The sequence below is a fragment of the Amblyraja radiata genome, chromosome 3 (assembly GCF_010909765.2).
Source record: "Amblyraja radiata isolate CabotCenter1 chromosome 3, sAmbRad1.1.pri, whole genome shotgun sequence".
NCBI lineage: Eukaryota > Metazoa > Chordata > Chondrichthyes > Rajiformes > Rajidae > Amblyraja > Amblyraja radiata.
This window is the reverse complement of record NC_045958.1, coordinates 64,466,202-64,485,818: the sequence shown is the minus strand read 5'-3', so window position 1 is coordinate 64,485,818 and position 19,617 is coordinate 64,466,202. Positions and strand designations below refer to the sequence as shown.

At 41.3% G+C, this 19,617-nt stretch overlaps 1 long non-coding RNA gene across 1 annotated transcript; it reads right to left on the bottom strand.

Moving 5' to 3' along the window:
* Window positions 1–1,440: 1,440 nt before the first annotated feature.
* On the bottom strand, window positions 1,441–17,358 carry LOC116971100. The gene is made up of 3 exons (XR_004411401.1): window positions 17,177–17,358; window positions 5,359–5,363; window positions 1,441–1,453 (listed from the first exon to the last, which is right to left on the bottom strand). It is a non-coding gene; the product is annotated as an uncharacterized LOC116971100 (long non-coding RNA).
* Between the last annotated feature and the right edge of the window lie 2,259 nt (window positions 17,359–19,617).

The following is a 19,617-nucleotide window of genomic DNA, read 5'->3' as shown; positions in this document are numbered from 1 at the left end:
TCTACGTGAGTACCACGAGTTTGATTTGTTTTTAACTCGGGATAACTTGTGGGTGGACTCGCACCGTGGGACAGGGGTTTTAGTGTTTACAAAATGTTGAGATTCTTTCTCCTGAAGGCTACGCCCCTTCCGGAGGGACTATAAAACCCGGAAGTGTTGAGTGCCTCAGTCAGTCTCTGCAAGATGGGGGAGCGAGAGGGTCACGTCTCTCAGTCTGAGCTGTGAATAACACTGAACACATGTCAACTAAACTGTGAGTATGGCTTTACTGACCATGAGTGCCCTTAATGTGGTTTAAAAATGAAAATGTGGTTGGTTTGAAATAAAGCACAGCAAATGGTTGATGGTGGTTGATTTGAAATAAAGCACAGCAAATGGTTGTTGGTGGTGGTTGGTTTGAAATATATCACAGCAAATTGTTGTTTGTTGTGGTTGGTTTGAGATTAAGCACAGCAAATGGTTATTGGTGGTGGTTAGTTTGAAATGGCATATGATTCAAAGGCATATGATCAGACCTGTTTCTTTACTCCCTCAATTCTCCAAAATACTAGAAAAAATGTTCAACAATAGACTAGACATATTTGTAGAAAAGCATAAACTAATCACTGAAAGTCAATATGGATTCAGATCAAACAGATCAACATCACTTGCAATAATGGAATCAATTGAAGATATCACAAACGCTATTGACAATAAACTATATGCAGCTGGGATATTTATTGATATAAAGAAAGCATTTGATACGATCAATCATGATATTTTATTAAAAAAATTAGAAAGGTATGGCATCAGAGGTCTAGTACTGGATTGGATAAAAAGCTATTTAAGTAACAGGCAACAGTTTGTGAAGCTGGGCAGCTACAGTTCTACATGTTTGGACATTGCTTGTGGTGTCCCCCAGGGGTCAGTGTTGGGTCCAAAACTATTCATCATGTATATAAACAACATTTGTAATGTGTCCAATGCTTTGAGGCTGGTCTTGTTTGCAGACGACACAAATGTTTTTTGTTCTGGGGAGAATTTAAAACAACTACTGGACAGAATAACAAAAGAAATGGGCAAACTGAAAACATGGTTTGACAGGAACAAAATATCATTAAACTTGAGCAAAACCAAAATAATGTTATTTGGTAATTGCAGAACAAATACACAAGCAAATATAAAGATAAATGGGGTTGAAATTGAACGAGTTCATGAAAATAAATTTCTTGGGGTTATAATGGATGATAGAATCAGCTGGAAATCACACATTAAACATGTACAATCCAAACTGTCAAAAAGCATTTCTGTATTACACAAAGTTAAGCAGGTTCTGGATCACAAATCACTCCGCATTCTCTACTGTTCACTAATCTTACCCTATTTAAATTACTGTGCAGAAGTCTGGGGCAATAACTATAAAAGTTTGCTACATTCATTAACTATTCTGCAAAAAAGAGCAATATGTATTATTCTCAATGTCAGGTATCTGGGTCACACTAATCCATTATTCTTACAGTCAAAATTATTAAAATTAGAAGATTTGGTTGCATTTAAAACAGCACAGATAATGTTTAGGGCCAAAAATAAAAACTTACCTGGAAATATACAAAAATTATTCAATGAGCGAGTGGGGGGTTATAATTTAAGAAGAATATTTAATTTTAGAAAAACTTTTTGTATTTCGGTCTGTGAAGTAGGATTGTGGAACAGTTTGAATGTGGAGTTAAAGCAATGTCCAAACATGAACCAGTTCAAAATGACATACAAAAAACTTTTTTTTACAAGGTTCAGGGATGAAGGGGATGGTTGACAAACAGGGGTTAATGTTTATTTATTATTTTATTTATTATTTATTTATGTTTTTTGGTTACTTCATACATATTATTTGTATGTGTATATCAGTTGTATGTATATATATATATGTCTGTATGCATCTCTAAAAATTGTCTGGGGTATTATTATTATTAATCAATTAATTATTAAATATGGAAGAAGGGTTTAGGGAGAAGGGGTGAGATTAAATAAGTTATTCTTCTTCTCACTCCTTTTCGAGCTTGTAAAGAAAAAGTGTTGGACATTTAAATTTTGCTTTATGCTTTTCATTGCTTTGCAAATATTGCCTGGAATGTCCAATTGTTTGACTATTTCGATTTTGTTGTTGTTATTTATTCCTATTTATGTCTTTACTTGTTTGGAACAAATAAACAAATCAAATCAAATCAAAGTCTAAACTTGACCACTTCCTGTTTGCACTGTATATTCATTTTAGAAAAAACGCTGCCACTTATGGCTGTGATTTTTAGCCACCTCCACTCATCAGGTGCAGAGGATTTTTCCCATCAATAAAAAAAATAAAAGAGTTATTAGTGTTTAAAAAATGTTGAGATTCTTTCTCCTGTCAATCACGCCATGAAGGGCACGCCCCTTCAGGTGGGAGGGGGGATTATAAAACCCGGAAATGTGGGTGTGGCTCAGTCTCTGCAAGATGGGGGAAGAGAGAGGTCACGACTGTCTGAGCTGTGAACCAACTGCACACACTGAATGTCTACTGAACTGTGAGTGTGTTTTTTATGTGGTGTTTTATGTGGTTTTGTAGTGGTTTCACTCTGCTTAAAGTGGTATGAAACTGCACTTGAATGTTGTGGCCTACTACCATACTTGAAACTGCACTTGAATTAGGTGGCCTTGCACCTTGCTTGAAGTGGTATGAAACTGCATTTGAATTTGGTGGCCTTGCACCCTGCTTGAAGTGGTAAGAAACTGCACTTGAATTTTGTGGCCTTGCACCCTGCTTGAAGTGGCATGAAACTGTACTTGAATTTGGTGGCCTTGCACCCTGCTTGAAATGGCATGAAACTGCACTTGTAATTGGTGGCGATGCACCCTGCTTGAAGTGGCATAAAACTGCATTTGAATTTGGTGACTTTGCACCCTGGTTGAAGTGTCATGAAACTGCACTTGTGTTTGGTGGCCTTGCAGTCTGCCTGAAGTGACATGAAACTGCACTTGAGTTTGGTGGCCTTGCATCCTGCTTGAAGTGGTAGGAAACTGCACGTGTTTGGTGGCCTTGCACCCGGTTTGAAATGGATATGAAACTGCATTTGAATTTGGTGGCCTTGCACCCTGCTTGAAGTGGCATGACATAGCACTTGAATTTAGTGGCCCTGCACCCTGCTTGAAGTGGTATGAAACTACACTTTAATTTGGTGGCCTTGCACCCTGCTTGAAGTGGTATGAAACTGCACTTGAATTTGGTGGCCTTGCACCCTGCTTGAAGTGGCATGAAACTGCACTTGAATTTGGTGGCCTTGCACCCTGCTTGAAGTGGCATGAAACTGCACTTGAATTTGGTGGCCTTGCACCCTGCTTGAAGTGGTACGAAACTGACTTGAATTTGGTGGCCTTTCATCCTGCTTGAAATGGTAAGAAATTGCATTTGAATTTGGTGGCCTTGCACCCTGTTTGAAATGGAATTTCCAGGAATATCCGTGAGTCAACTCCCAGCCCATCAGCCGTGAGTGAGCTGCCAGCACATCAGGGTTGAGTGACTGAGCTGGCACCCCAAGAATCCATTTGGCCCACAATGTCCATACTAGACCTCAGGAAACCAGTCACTTCAGCCCACAACAGCCATACTAGTGCTCTAGACCCCCCCCCCCCTCCCTCACTGGCCACCAATACTGGAATTGGTGGAGAGGTGAAATATTGCGTTGGGGGACCAGCCCTCCCTTGTGAACATGGGACCCAACGGGTCCCACTTAGTCTAGTATATTATAGATTCTAAAATAGTTCCTAGAGACTGGAAGGTAGTAAAAATGACAGCGCCATTTAAGAAAGTAATGAGAGGGAAGGCAGGTATCAATTTAAGAGAAACTGCTGGAATCTATGGTTTAGAAAGTTGTAATGAAGCACCTGGGAAATAATAAATAATAAGCACTGAGCAGAATTGTAAATGGATTATGAAAAGAAGAAAAGCCTATTGAAGTTTGCAGGGAGGATTCAGGGAATGTAAAGTAGCTGAGTAAATGGGCTGGGATCTGACATAGTGTGGAAAAATGTGAGATCTGTTAATGAGAGAAAAAAGTAGAAAAACAGAGTATTTTGGATTTTGAAGACACAGTGTTGCATCACCAGTACTTACGCAGATGCATAATATTGGCAAATTTAGCAAGTTCGTTCGCTCGTGTGTCAGACGACGTATAGCTCGCTTTTGGCTTCTGTCGTCATCCAACATGTTGACAGAATTGGTCGCCCGATGCGTCACAGAGTGCATTGTGTCGCCGTTTCGGGGATTGCCATGAGGAGGCTTCTGTCATGATCCCCATTTAGGAAGTGGCAAATAATGAATGGCACAGAGTGAATTTGCTCAACAGATGCATCCGCCTTGAACAACATAATACCTTTGAGATATTCTTTTCACAAAGCAGGAATTAACTAAATTTCACAAATGTATATCTTTACATGATTAGCATTTTTGTTTACCAAGAGCTCAATTTGTAAATGTGTGACAATATGCTCATATAAAGCTTTCACGCAACTACAACCTCCAAACTATTTGCAGTAGCATAAAACTTTTCCCATTGTGAGGAGTAAAGATACCCAAGTAATGAACATTTAAAGTGAAAACTTATTAATTATGTGAACACAAACTGAAATATTGGTGATACTGTAACACAGTGATTTTGTCAAAGGACTAGGTATCTGGAGAGTAAATATGAAAAATTGAAAAAGTTTAAATGTAATTAACTAAATAAATCTGAAGCATAGATATGTAACTTATATCACAAACAGTCCGCTGGGCTTATTAATATCCATCATTATAGGAGATTGTCAGCATTGCAAGGTTGGATTGAGAATCCGGATCCAGTCATAGCTGCCTTCCAAATTAACCTGGAAGGTAACTTAATTCTACCAAAAAACATAATGAAAATATACAAGAAAAATATAGGAAATTAGATAAAAAGGCTGGACCTCAAGGGTAGTGATCTCCGATTCTTCCAGGTGCCACATTCTAGCGAGTGTAGGAATAGGAAAATAGGACAGATTAATGCATAGCTGAGGAGTTGGTGCAGAGGACAAGGTTTCAGAATTTTAGATCATTGGTATCCCTGCTGAGGCGGAGGTGACGTACTAGAGGGTTAGGTTGCACCTCTACTGGCTGGAATTCCTCGCGTTCCTTATGGACAAATCTGAGCTTCACACTATGCATGTTTTCTATATCTATATATTTAACTAAATATAATGGCACGTAGTCTCTTTGTCATTTTAAGTGCAAACCCTTCAAAATGAGCAGAACAGTTCTAAACTCCACATCCTTTGCTGAAAATATGCTCCTTTTCCCTTGCTCTCTCCATCTTTTAATATAGTTTAACAAACAAGATCTTCCCCACAAATCTTAAGTGACATGCAACCTTCTTGAGGATATTTATTGCTTTCATGGAAAGCTGGCCAGACATTTCATTATTTTTCATTCCTCTGATAGACAATACATTTCCTTTTCCAGAAACTTTTCATCACGACTTCTGTGGTTTGCTTTCGCATTGATGAATATACATACACAGAGAATTGAGAGATATAAATAATGCACAGGCTGAAGAATTTAGTTTAATTTGGCATTATATAGATAGATAGATAAATCTTTATTGTCATTGTACAAGACAACGAAATTCTGTTTGGCACAGACATCGTGGGCTGAGGGGCCTGTTCCTGCTACATACTGTAATTTGCTTAGTGCTACAGTGTATGTTCTACCTGTAACTGATCCTCATGTACATGGCTGAAAATGTATTCTCCAAAATGCTCTTCTCCTGCCGAACAAGGAGGGCTACTTTAAGTTGCTACATTTATGACACTTCCAGGAATGCTCATCTTCGTTTCTGCTTCTCTGCTTTTGCACAAGATACGCTGGATCTGCTCCACTCATTTGCTACAGACAGGAACTCAATAATCCACCAAGGGTCCTTCAGGTACATTAGGGATGTAATGTCAGGCCCTGTGCGCACACATTGTCAGTTTATTTATCATTGCAGCAGCAGGTCAAGGTACACTGTAGAAATATCATGTAAGCTTGACACTTTTATAGAATTGAATTGGAGGTAAGTTGAAAACTTGAATCCCTACAGCATCAAAACTATATGGTACATTTTTCCAAGCCTATAATTGGAAGAATTGCCAATGAAGCTGCTGTTACTATTTCACTCTGATTTTGGCTGTAAGATTGTGCACGCAGCAGATAATTCTGGTTCTGAATGTATTGTATTTGACTGTTCCGCATTTCATAAGCCCCCAATTTTATGATGTACTCAGTCTTCTGTTTCAATCTCCCACTCAAAGTGCCACTTTGTGTAGAGGTAAGGTTCAGCTGATATCAAACATTTAACTGCTTAGATTCTGTTTCTCAATGCCAGAAAATTGCAGGTTCTCTTGCCACAGGCAAGGTCCCTGATGACTGGAGAGTAACTTGGACGTAAACGTAGACACGTCGGTTAATAAGACTGAAGATTACATCATAATTGCTGGCATCACGGACTGTGAAGAAGGCTGTCAAATTATACAGTGCGATATACATCAGCTATGGAAATGGGTGGAGAAGTGGCAAATGGTGTTTAATCTGAGCAAGTGTGAGGTCAAAATATTTTCGAGAGATATAGTGAGGAAACAGGCATTTCGGCCCGTGATCGCCCGGCCAATGATCACCCCGTACACCAACGCTATCCTACACCCAAGGGACAATTTATAATTTTACAGAAGCCAATTAAACTACAAACCTGTACGTCTTTGAAGTGTTTAAGAAGGAACTGCAGATGCTGGAAAATCAAAGGTAGACAAAAGTGCTGGAGAAACTCAGCGGCTGCAGCAGCATTTATGGAGCGAAGGAAAGTCTTTGAAGTGTAGTATGAAACCAGAGCACCTGGAGAAAAGCCACATGGTCACAGGTAGAACGTACACACTCTGTACAGACAACACCAATAATCAGGATCAAATTCTGGTTTCTGATGCTGTAAGACTGCAACTCTACCACTGTACCATTCCCATTGTACATTCCCCAAAAGAATATAAACAATTAATGGCAAGACCATTAACAACATTGATGTATAGAACGTTCTTGAGGACTATGTCCATAACTCCCTGAAAGTGGTAAAGAAGGCATACTGTATGCTTAACTTCATTGGTCGAGGTATTGATCACAACAGTCAGGAAGTTATGATGCAGCTTTATAGGACCTTGGTTACGCCGCATTTGGAGTATTGCTTGCAATTCTGGTTTCCCCAATATAGGAAGGATATGGAGACTAAGGAAAGGATGAAGAGGAGGTTTACCAGAATGATGCCTGGATTAGGCTTATTAACCTATGTCCACCCGCGCCAAGTTATGACAAGCAACGACCCTGTCGGTGACAACTGAATAGAACTGAAGACTATTCAGTCACCAGTACCTGTTGCTTGTTGACGTAGGTAGTCGCCAATAGAATTCACTGAAGTTAGCACCCGGCGACAACCAACGTCAACCTGCATCATTCTGGCGACAACCTACGACAGGAGAAGACAAGCTACATCAAGCCCACAATCACTGAAAAGTTTTGAACATTTCAAAATCCAGTGCCGACCAGAAAAATGTTATGACTCTTTAGGCGACTTGAGGAGACTACTCACGACCATACGGGCATCACCCTGCGAGCATGTGAAAGCAGCCTAGTCGCCTGTAGTTGCTGAAAAAAATCACCTGTGGGACACGGGCTTAAAGGTTAATAAATAAGTAAAACCATTGGTTTTAGGTGAGTGTGGGCTGGGGATTGATAAAACAAAGGGAATTTCACGAGTAAGAATGAGAATAAAATAAGTTGCAAAATGATGTACGGCATAACCAGCTGGTCAGGCTGTGGTGCTGTGCTCTTTTCATTATGTTCAAATATTCTAACTGCCCCCATTGACCCATCACACTGATGCCACCTACAGCTTATCCCCACAGCAATCCTGTCTAAGACAACTCAGGTTTGAGTACACCAATGACGTATGCTCTTTCCAGGCTTATCGCCAACTACTTCCTGAAGCTGCTACAGCAGTATACTAGTAGCATTTTTTTTAATCTTATCCATCCATCATGTTAGCCAGTTTCCTTTATTTCTGTTCACTTGCACCTCATGTCATTTTTGCATATCACTAATCAAAAGCATGTCAGGTTATGTGTCACCATCACAACCTCAAAGCAACAAGTCTGACCCAGCTCAGAATGGTTGGTTCTCCTTGCCACCCACCCTTTCTGATTGATTTTCTCCACCACTACATTTCTTCTTTTTCATAAAATTCCGCTTTCAACAGTTCCAGATAAACCACGCCTTCTGTGTCCTCATTTTTTGTTGATACTTTAATACTTAATCAAGTTTTTGCAACAACTGTCCATTTCCACTTAATTTGGAAGATGTACGTTGGTACACCTGACAATAAATTAAACTCAAAGTCAAACGCAGATGAAGGTTCACTGCAGCATAACTTCACTGACTTATTCTAGTCTTCTCAATTATGTAACCTTTTGTCTTCTTGATGCTCAAACACGTATCACTTCTCACCTTCCCAACTTCAATTGTCACGAGAGATTCAATTTTCAAGTGTGTTTTATTGTCATATGTCCAGGTCGCCGAAATGTTTCAAAATGTTGAAAATCCAGCGGCGACCAGAAAAAGTACGACTCTTTGGCCGACTACTCACGAGCATACAGGCGTCACCATGTCGCCTGGCATACAGGCGACATGTCGCTGAAAACAATCGCGTAAGTGGGACAGGCCCTTAACTTCCCTTCGCTTACAACTAACAAGTCCAACACAAGGGCTCCTCCTGGACTACATCATTGTGAGGAGTTGGGATTTGAAGACATTTGCGGGACTCAAGTCATGAAGATGCTGATTTCTGCTGGACTGATCATCAGCTCATGAAACCCAGAGATTCCTATACAAACCAAATAATTTAAGGAAATCTTCTTGGGTATGGCGTACACAGCCTAAAGTTGTAGATCAAGTGGCATAAAAAACTACATCTATTTGTTTGTGCACATTGGGTTGATTGCATTAGTCGAAACAGGGTGGACTACGTGAAGGTTGCAATTTCCCACCCCATTCAAGGAAGTAGAGCACCCACTTGCTCCATGATCCCAGGAAACATATGAAAGTGAAGCAAGTGGTGGTTAGGGAACTTTGCACTCTCCCTTTTGAAGATCCTGAAAGCTGCCATCCACAAGCTAGGCAATGAATCCTCAGTTTTCATTGGTATATGTTGTCAGGGTTGGTTTAACAAAAATAAATCAAGAACTTCCACATCCAGAAAAGTAAAGCCTTTTGTGACTGGCGAAACAATACTAACTGTTTACAAATATGCCCAAACATGCACACGCATATAAGATCAAATAAATCCATAACCACTGATGGAATGAACAGGTGAAGGTTAATGGAAAACAAATAGATGTTTTGAACTAAGGCTTAGGCAAACATAGTGCAACCAGTAAATCATGAGGCCACCTGCAAGTTCACAAAGATCAACTTTTGTATTCCCAGAGACATCCAAGACTAGCTCAGTGTCTCATAGAACAAATGACTCAAGCTATTGTGGCACAAAGGAGAATAGTTTGGCACATTGTCACCTGTTGTTCGTAGATGAGGGTAGAAACACAAGATTATTTTATTGTATGAGTGCATGCTTCGACTGTTAGAGAAAGACTTCACCTTCTGGGGGAGAGAGAGAGAGAGAGCCTGGACCATGGTGCGTGCAGATGTCAGGATTCGTTCTTAAGGCTAGCCATCGCAGGCAGGAGTCTTGAGTGCGCTGAGAGGCGTGAAACCTGTTGCTTTATTAATACTTTTTCTCTATTTTGTTTTAATAAATATAGTAGTTTGTACTCTCCTAAATTTGCTTTCTCCATTCATTGATCCGAATCCTTGAAACTTATTTATACTTTGTAACAGGCGCAACATATGCAGGAGTAACTCAGCGGGACGGGTTGCAGCTCTGGAGAGAAGGAATAGGTGATGTTTCGAGTCAAGACCCTTCTTCACACTGAGAATCAGAGGAAAGGGAATCGAGATATGAAGGGTACAAAGGACATGTAAGGTATGAAAAGAACAGATCAAAGCAAATGATGATCAAGAAAATGTACAATGGTTCATTGTTGATGAGGGGAAGGTGACAACGAGGCATCCAAACAGTAAAATTAATCAGGACAGTGAAACGAGTCAGAACTAGAGTGAGGGAGGGATAGCGAGAGAGGAAAAGCAAGGGTTACTTGAAGTTAGAGAACTCAATATTCGTACTGCTGGGTGTAAGATGCACAGGCAAAATATGAGTTACTGTTCCTCCAATTTGCATTTGGCCTCACTCTGACAGTGGAGGAGGCCCAGGTCAGAAAGGTCAGTGTGGAGATGTGAGGAGTGTTTAGCAACCAGGAGTTAAAGTGTTTAGCAACCAGGAGATTGCGTAGGCCCAGGCGGTCCATGTTATATGACTTTATGACTATGAGTCATCAATCTTCTTAGTTGCTTCTTCAAAAAACTCAATCAGATTTGTGAGATCTCCCACGTACATAACAATGCTGACTATCCCTAATCAGCCTCTGTCTAGATATATATATATATATATATATATATCTTATCACTCAGATTACTCTCCAGTAATTTGTCTACTACAGATGTTGGGCTCGCTGGTCTATACTTCCCAGGATTTTCCTTGCAACCTTCCTTAAAGAGATACACAACATTAGCCACCCTCCAGTCTTCCATTACCTCACCCATATTGAATGATGATTAGTATATCACAGTGATATCAATTTATTTCCTAGCTTCCACAGTGTCCTCGGGAAATCTGATCAGGCCCAGGAAATGTATCCACCTTCATATGGCTTAAGATGTTCCAACACCTCCTCAACTGTAATACTAACTGTCATAAAAATACTTTCACTAACTATCCTAAGTTCATCAACCTACCCGTGTAGCACTAATAAACCTATCTGACAGGATATTGGTTCCACTCCAGTTCAGGTGCAACCCATTCTTCTTTTACAGGTCACCCTTGGCCCAGAAGAGATCCCTGTGGTCCAAAAATCTGATATCTGCCCCATGCGTCAAGTCCATAGCTGTGCATTAATCTGTCCAATCTTCCTATTCCTACCCTCACTGGCACATGACACAGAAAGTAATTTGAAGATCACTATGCTGGAGGTCCTGCTTTTCAATATTTGCCTAATTCCCTGTAATTAATTTGTGGGACCTCATCCCATTTCCTACCTATGTCATTTGTGCCATCATGCACAACAGTCCAATGATGTGAACTTGAGTATCAAGTTGTGTGACTGGATCCAATCCATATTCAGATTCTGTTGGACTTGCATTAGGTAGCTAGGCTCCTGTTTACTGTCATAGATTTTCCACCCTATAATAATGATCAGACTTTGAACAATTCCACAGGATCCAGTCATGAATGTTGATGCACAATTAAAAAGCAGCTGGCAGTAAGACGAGGGTTTAAGAATTTTCCCATTAACAATTATAGTCAGATTAGCACATCAGTATCTGTGACAAAGCTGAAGTTGATGCAATTGTCTTCAGCCAGAAGTGCTGATGAGATAATCCAATTGCACTCATCCTGATAGTTTCATTGTCACAAAAGCGAATTTGATTTATTTCATGTAATAATAGAATTGGGTGAGAGACTGGCTACTGGAAATGGTGCAAGATCCTGGTAGCATTTTAATTGTGTGACTGAAGATCTGCTCTCCATAACTGGTCATGCCTGTGGTACAGCTGTTCAGATAATTCCCGAGTTTCTAGAATATAACACAGGTACATTCTTTCACACAAAAGCAATACAGAATGCAGTCACATCAACCTAGGCTGTAACTGAAATGCATGTTGCTGCTCGTTGCAGAGACTGTGCAATGGGGGCAGAGGGAATGAATATTTATACGTAAAGAACAAATCCCTGGAGGTCTGAAGAAGGGTCCCGACCCGAAACGTCACCCATCATTTTTCGCCAGAGATGCTGCCTGACCTGCTGAGTTACTCCAGCAGTTTGTGTCTATCTTTGGTATAAACCAGCATCTACAGTTCTTTAGCTTCTACTGCTGTAGGAACTTATCGGGTCAAACAACTTATTTTTGTCAGGACTGCTTGATCCACACTGGGTCAAATGCCTCACCATGGTTGGATCAAGGTCTGAAGCTGAGTGGTGTTTGCAAAACCCAAACCAAAACTGAACATCAGTCATCTCTTGATTCCGCTATTTACTAGCCTATCCTCTCAATTATTAGTAATAAAATAGTCACAGTCCCAACACACAAGTCTTTGCAGCATACAACATCTGCCGCTGCAGCACCCACATCATCGATCAGTGCTATCCTTCCTTGCAGACCTCTCTACCCTCTTTAGCCAATTCCTTTAGCCAAATTCAGGTGCTTCAGATTTATGTGTTCTTTATGGACTTTATTTGATGTCTTCTGAAACTACCTGAACCAAATATATAGTCCTTTGCAGGTCATATTTAACTGGGTAACCACTGACTTGAGTAGCAACATCAATTTGTCAGATACAGTCTACCCTTTACATACTGGCTCTGTTTGGTGGACTGGGAATTTGCAAAGGTGTTCTTTCTGAACTGGGCTGGGACTGATGAAGCAGCTCTCAAAGGTAGCTGACCTACCGTAGAGAGAGCAGCTTATGTCGTGGTTTAGAGACTCAAAGTTGGATAAGATGACACAGACACGGAGAATTCTTCAAGAAGGCGAAAGCCTTTATTTTGCAAACATCGGCTGGAACATTCAGAGATGACACCACCTGTCCGTTCTCTAATTGCTCTCCAATTCACAGAAACAAGCAGTTTTTAATTACATTTTTCAGCCCTATCTCTGCTACATTATCTTGCATGCTGTACTCCTCTCGCATCAATCTATCTTCGATTCTAATATTCTCTGTCTCGCCACCATTAACTTCCGACCTTGGTTCAGTTTTCTTAAACTTTACATTTCCCCTCATATCTCTCCATCATTCGCCACCCTTAGATTTCAAACTGTTACTTCTAATCTCTCAGCTATGTCTATTTTGCCACCATTATGTTTTAGCTAAAGCCAAGGTTACACACACCATATTATACTGTTATATATTAGTTTATGTTTACACACAAAGATACAAATGTATTTATTAAGAATACAAAGGTGCAAAAGTAGAAATAAGTAACTTGTTTAGTGCCTTGATTACTAGATAAATGATTTAATTAAGTTCCGCTAAATGGCTAACAATCACGTGAGGCTAAGTATAATAAGCTGAAGTCTGATCACATAAAATAGCTGACATCTGCTGGCTATGATAAATGTTTTAATTAAGTGTTCTTCTATATAACTTCCATATAACTTCCTCCTTTGAGATTCTTCCAAGTCTCAACAGACAAAGAAAACCACACACACACACCCCATGTCCAATCGCTCATAGAGCCCTAAAATGCAAGGTATTTTAATTAACTTAGTGTAATGCCGTGCAGTGTTCTTTCTTTGGCTCCCTGGGAGACTGGGTCAAAAACCCACCGTTTTTACGTGAGGCAGGAAAAAAAGATCCAGCTCCCCTTACACACTTTGTTTTGCATTTTCCTAACACTTCTTCTCCATCGTAGTAGTATTCTATCACCGAGGTCCATTTTCCTTGAGGGTCAGATTCGTCTTCACCCGTTATCATTGGCAGTTGCTTCACAGTAGCTTTCACCAGGAGAGACAGGGGAAAACACAGCACAACATGATTGCCACTGCAAGTAGTGCGACCCCAATGGTCAACCAATTTTAATCAGCCATGCTCCCTAACCCCCCAATATGCTCTCCAGCCACCCAAACAATTGATGTCTGAACCCTGCGTTTCGTTTAACCTCACTCCTTAGGTTTTTTAGCTTATCCATGGCTTTAGTGAAAGACCCCTCCGGGCTAGTATTATTAGGTATGAAGGTGCAGCATTGTTCCCCAAACAAGACACATACACCCCCTCACTCTGACCTTATTTACTCCAGTTTCATAGTCACTAATGTCTCCGAAAACCTCACATTATCTTGTTAGAGCTCTGCTCTTCCCTTACTTCTTTGTCCTCCTTTCACTTACCTCAGGGCTATTATCGAGTCATACCTGCGTGCAGCCCTCATGTAAGGATTGAGATGGTACCAGGTAAATCAACCTCCTACATGAACAGCGGTGGGTGGTTCGGAAAGCTCATACATACACCTTGTCTCCAGGTTTAAAGGGTCCTTCCTCCTGGTCTACCTCCAACTGCTATTGCTTTTCCTGTGCATAAATAGACTTGTATATAATAACTGTTGCATATACTGCTTAAATTCTACCACTAACTGTTCCAAACTCCATTGTGCCACCGGCATGGGTCGGCCAGTAAGCATCTCATGTGGTGTTAGGTGGGTTACACGGTTAGTTTGCATGCAACATCTCTTCAGTGCCAATGGCAGGGCATCGATCCAATTCAAATTTGTAGTTACACAAATCTTATTTATCTTAGCCTTCAATGTTCCATTTATTCTTTCCACCATGCCCTGTGACTGGAGGGTAGCTAATGTAACCCCACTTTTTAAAAAGGGAGGGAGAGAGAAAACGGGGAATTACAGACCAGTTAGTCTAACATCGGTAGTGGGGAAACTGCTAGAGTCAGTTATTAAAGATGGGATAGCAGCACATTTGGAAAGTGATGAAATCATTGGACAAAGTCAGCATGGATTTACGAAAGGTAAATCATGTCTGACGAATCTTATAGAATTTTTCGAGGATGTAACTAGCAGAGTGGATAGGGGAGAACCAGTGGATGTGTTATATCTGGAATTTCAGAAGGCTTTCGACAAGGTCCCACATAAGAGATTAGTATACAAACTTAAAGCACACGGTATTGGGGGTTCAGTATTGATGTGGATAGAGAACTGGCTGGCAAACAGGAAGCAAAGAGTAGGAGTAAACGGGTCCTTTTCACAATGGCAGGCAGGGACTAGTGGGGTACTGCAAGGCTCAGTGCTGGGACCCCAGCTATTTACAATATATATTAATGATTTGGACGAGGGAATTGAATGCAACATTTCCAAGTTTGCGGATGACACAAAGCTGGGGGGCAGTGTTAGCTGTGAGGAGGATGCTAGGAGGCTGCAAGGTGACTTGGATACGCTGGGTGAGTGGGCAAATGTATGGCAGATGCAGTATAATGTGGATAAATGTGAAGTTATCCACTTTGGTGGGAAAAACAGGAAAGCAGACTATTATCTAAATGGTGGCCGATTAGGAAAAGGGGAGATGCAACGAGACCAGGGTGTCATGGTACACCAGTCATTGAAAGTAGGCATGCAGGTGCAGCAGGCAGTGAAGAAAGCGAATGGTATGTTAGCATTCATAGCAAAAGGATTTGAGAGTATAGGAGCACGGAGGTTCTACTGCAGTTGTACAGGGTCTTGGTGAGACCACACCTGGAGTATTGCGTACAGTTTTGGTCTCCAAATCTGAGGAAGGACATTATTGCCAGAGAGGGAGTGCAGAGAAGGTTCACCCGACTGATTCCTGGGATGTCAGGACTTTCATATGAAGAAAGACTGGATAGACTAGGCTTATACTCGCTAGAATTTAGGAGATCGAGGGAGGATCTTATAGAAACTTACAAAATTCTTAAGGGGTTGGACAGGCTAGATGCAGGAAGATTGTTCCCGATGTTGGGGAAGTCCAGGACAAGGGGTCACAGCTTAAGGATAGAGGGGAAATCCTTTAAGACCGAGATGAGAAAAACATTTTTCACACAGAGAGTGGTGAATCTCTGCAACTCTCTGCCACAGAAGGTAGTTGAGGCCAGTTCATTGGCTATATTTAGGAGGGAGTTAGATGTGGCCCTTGTGGCTAAAGGGATCAGGGGGTATGGAGAGAAGGTAGGTACGGGATACTGAGTTGGATGAACAGCCATGATCATATTGAATGGCGGTGCAGGCTCGAAGTGCCGAATGGCCTACTCCTGCACCTATTTTCTATGTATCTATGTATGTGAGTGCAGGTGTTACACACCCAAATCTGTGTTTTACTCTAAGGGCCTGTAGCAGCAGCTTGACTACTCTCTGAATGAAAACAATCCGTTGTCAAAATTGATTTATGTAGGTCTACCAAACCTCGGGATTACCCCATTCACCGGAAACTTTACTACAGTCCCCGCACCTAAATTGATCCAAACTTACCCTAGGCGCAATAACAGCTGATCATCCTCCAGATGCTGTTCCGGCTGCTTTGTCTGCACTTTGATTTCCCTTCTTATGTGCTTGGCATTTAATGATAGCTAGTGCCCTTGGCTTCATCATTGCCCTTATCAGGTCTGTACTTTACTGCTAACTTTGCATGGGGTCTCCGTTGCTTTTCTCAAAGCCTTTCTGTTTCTCTACTGCTTCAAACATGTGACAGACCCCATGTACATATGCTGAGTCGGTATAAACTTCAGCTTTCTCACCTTCCCTTATGTCACATGCTGCTCTTAAAGCCTTAATTTCTGCCAACTGAGCTGAGCAAGATTGCAGGCAAGCTTCCAATTTAATTACCTTAAGTTCTAATTCATCCTGAAGCGCCACTGCAAACCCTGCATACTTGCTATTATGATCCCTTTAACAAGAAACATCCACAAGCAAAACCTTTTTGTCCCCTTCATTCAAAGGCTCTGACTGTAAAACATTTCTCAGACTTGTGTGTCCTTTTTCCTTCATTATTTTCCTTAATGGCATCACAATTTCAACATACTTTCCAATCTAGTCTGAACTATATCTTGCCATTCCCAAGATTATCCATCTGTCCTACTATCTGAGGTTTGGGAGCTTTAATTATCGCTTCAATTTGATCCTGCGCGATAGCTTTTACTTCTTTAGATATTACTCATCCTAAATATTCTACCTGCTGCTGTTAAAACAGCAACTTCTTCCTGGATACATTATGACCTCCTATGCCATCTTTTCCAAGAGAATTAAAATGTCTCGCTCACATTGCTTCTCACTTGTGGAACAAATCAACAAATCATCCACATACTGTATCAAATATTTTCTAAGGGTACACCTTCCAAACCTACCTCTAACATCTGATTAAAAACATGGGGCGAGTATTTAAATCCCTGCCGCATCCTAGCCTAGGTGTATTTAATACCTCTTCTTAATGTTCTTACCCTAGCTATGTTCACCACTATCTTAATATAATTATTATTATTTCCTGATCACCATACCTGTTCACACCCCCAACACACCTTATCCATTACCTGTCGCCTTACTAGCCTTTCTTGACCTCCTACTTTAGGTCCCTCCCTCGCTTGGGGACCCCAATCCTGTCTGGGCTTATATCCAGATTTATTTCACTCCTGATAGGGCATTTTGAGGAAACGCTCCCCTAAAGACATTTATTATTGGCATGGAACATCTGGCCCCGCTTGGCTGTCATAGGACTCACTGTGTGTTGGTGCATCACTTATTTCAGTCTTTTCAATCAGGTCTGTTGTTATTGACAACATTGTCTTTCCTTTTCCACGTTCTTTCTTTTTGAGCTCTTCAAGTTACATTTGCATCATTTTTCTCTGCACCTCTTCCTGCTGGTCTGCAAGTCTTTTTCCTATCTTTGCGATATTTCTCGACCGCATGGACCAAATCATCGCAGAATCGGTGGGACATAGATGACAATCCCACCACCTCCTCCAATCTAGACTTGACTTGAGGAGGAATGACATCCACCACAGAGGTTCAGAATATAGTGTTCATTAACTGGTTGCCTTCTATTTCTTGTTCAGTTTCGAGTCTCCTCCTTTACAGCTGGTTCTCCAGATAGGCTGCTCGATTATTTGCCTCTCCCAGTGGATCTCCCCTTTATTCCTTGGGGTCCACCTTAAGTGGGTAACATTGTCTGAGGGCCTGCCATACCCTCTGCCTGACTGTGCCAAACAGCATGCCATTGTTTATTGCATTATTCACAGCATTTTTATATCAGCCGTCTTCAGGAGTTCTGGCAGTTTAGTGGTTCCTATCACTTTCACCAACAGTGCCTTCAAATCTCCCATAGCCAATAAACGTCCCTCGTTCTCCTCCTCCAAAGCCCTAACCCAAGGATGTAATTAGTAGAGTGGATAAGGGAGAACCAGTGGATGTGGTATATCTGGACTTTCAGAAGGCTTTCGACAAGGTCCCACATAAGAGATTAGTATACAAACTTAAAGCACACGGTATTGGGGGTTCAGTATTGATGTGGATAGAGAACTGGCTAGCAAACAGGAAGCAAAGAGTAGGAGTATACGGGTCCTTTTCAGAATGGCAGGGAGTGAAGAGTGGTGTACCGCAAGGCTCAGTGCTGGGATCCCAGCTATTTACAATATATATTAATGATTTGGACAAGGGAATTGAATGTAACATCTCCAAGTTTGCGGATGACACAAAGCTGGGGGGCAGTGTTAGCTGTGAGGAGGATGCTAGGAGGCTGCAAGGTGACTTGGATAGGCTGGGTGAGTGGGCAAATGCATGGCAGATGCAGTATAATGTGGATAAATGTGAGGTTATCCACTTTGGTGGCAAAAACAGGAAAGTAGACTATTATCTAAATGGTGGCCGATTAGGAAAAGGGGAGATGCAACGAGACCTGGGTGTCATGGTACATCAGTCATTGAAAGTAGGCATGCAGGTGCAGCAGGCAGTGAAAAAAGCTAATGGTATGTTAGCATTCATAGCAAAAGGATTTGAGTATAGGAGCAGGGAGGTTCTACTGCAGTTGTACAGGGTATTGGTGAGACCACACCTGGAATATTGTGTACAGTTTTGGTCTCCAGATCTGAGGAAAGACATTCTTGCCTTAGAGGGAGTACAGAGAAGGTTCACCAGACTGATTTCTGGCATGTCAGGACTTTCATATGAAGAAAGACTGGATAGACTCGGCTTGTACTCGCTAGAATTTAGAAGATTGAGGGAGGATCTTATAGAAACTTACAAAATTATTAGGGGGTTGGACAGGCTAGATGCAGGAAGATTGTTCCCGATGTTGGGGAAGTCCAGGACAAGGGGTCACAGTTTAAGGATAAAGGGGAAATCCTTTAGAACCGCATTTTTCATGCAGAGAGTGATGAGTCTCTGGAACTCTCTGCCACAGTAGTTGAGGCCAGTTCATTGGCTATATTTAAGAAGGAGTTAGATGTGGCCCTGGTGGCTAAAGGGATTAGAGGGTATGGCGAGAAGGCAGGTACAGGATACTGAGTTGGATGATCAGCCATGATCATAGAAACATAGAAAATAGGTGCAGGAGTAGGCCATATTGAATGGCAGCGCAGGCTCGAAGGGCCGAATGGCCTAATCCAGCACCTATTTTCTATGTTTCTATGTTTCTATGTAATCCATTTCCTGCCCCATCAGGAATATTGGGTTAGGTATTTTTTAGCCTTCTCAGTTGATGCGTGCCCCAAAGGATAATCTGTGTCTGTCCTGCTCTTTTCTTTTTAAAGCAGTCTCATCAAGTTATCCCTCTGCTTCCCACTTTAATCCTTTCTGGTATGCCTTCTTTCTTATTCTAAACTCAATTTCTTACTTCTCCGATATTCTAGCCTCCTTTGCAAATTAATTCACCTTCCTTTTAAAATCTTCCACTGACTCCTCC